Here is a 1,201-nt window from a genome sequence, read left to right as displayed (position 1 = left end):
ATCTATATACCCCAGGGCCATGTAAAAATGTCTTGGGAGAAAAGGGGTTGTGAGTGGAAAAAGTTTAAGAAGCCCTGCTCTATACTACTTCATTCAGTGATGTCATTGGCTCCCATGGATTGAATTACCATCTCTATGTTGATGATTCTCAAATCTACCTTTCCTGCTCCAAAGGTTCACCTCACTTTTATATCTGCAACAACTTTTCAGATATCCCAACCTGGATGTCCAGTAGACATCTAATCCTCAATATGTGCATGTCATAAACATGCTCTGTACTCTGCCTAGAAATAAAGAATGCTTGTTGGAGGTCTGGGAAGGTTTCCATTATCTTTATTTTACACTTATTCTGTTCCGAATAAATGGGTAGCCTCCTTAAAAAGACTACAAAGGATCAGACAAAGGCAAGACCTTTTATGCTGCTTCCCTTCAAATTTCCTGCTTTGTTCCTCCCTTCAGTACTGGGATTGGTCCCAGCTTCTCTGGATTATAATCTTTCTGACCCACCCATTACACAGACTGGTTAAGCATTCGTGTTAACAAAAAGTTGGTTACCATCTCTTGGCCCCCAGCTGGTCTGAGCCAGCTTATGCCCCTTCCAAGGGTAAGTTTACAGATTTCTTCCAGCTATATGATTGGATAGGGGGCTCTACCCTTCCTATTTTATCCTGATTTATACCTTCCTGCTTCGGTCCTGTGCAGGATCTGTTTTTGAAGCATCCACTGTTGCTATAGAATCTGTGGAAACCAAACTGTCAGCATTTCTCACAGTGCAGAACAGAATTCATTATTTTTCCCCCTAAACTCTCCCCATTGCCTATCTTCCCATGGCTGTTGTTGTTCTTCATTTTTGAAGAGGATCGATAACATCCCTGTTACTGCAGAGGGCAACACCATCTCCCCAGTCCCTCATAATCACGACCTAGGCATTGTCCTGGGCTCCTCACTATCTCTCACTCCCCATATCCTAGTTGTTTGCAAGACCTGCTGATTTCACTGCTGCAATGTCTCTTCAAAATGCCACCTTCTCTCCTCTGACATTTTCGCCTATTCTAATGCAGGTCCTTATCACCTCACACCTAGATTATTGCAATGGCCTCTTTGGTATGGGGGAGGGGAGAGGTCTGCTTCAAGTCTTGCCTTCAGGAGCATTCACAGTCCTCCATGACCTATACCCCTCCTACCTTCCCAATCTTCTTAC

Source organism: Petaurus breviceps, unplaced genomic scaffold (genome assembly GCF_028583685.1).
Source record: "Petaurus breviceps papuanus isolate PSGF00001 unplaced genomic scaffold, PetGlider_PUasm1.0 90654, whole genome shotgun sequence".
Lineage (NCBI taxonomy): Eukaryota > Metazoa > Chordata > Mammalia > Diprotodontia > Petauridae > Petaurus > Petaurus breviceps.
The sequence above is the reverse complement of the archived record's forward strand: the minus strand, read 5'-3'. Positions refer to the sequence as shown.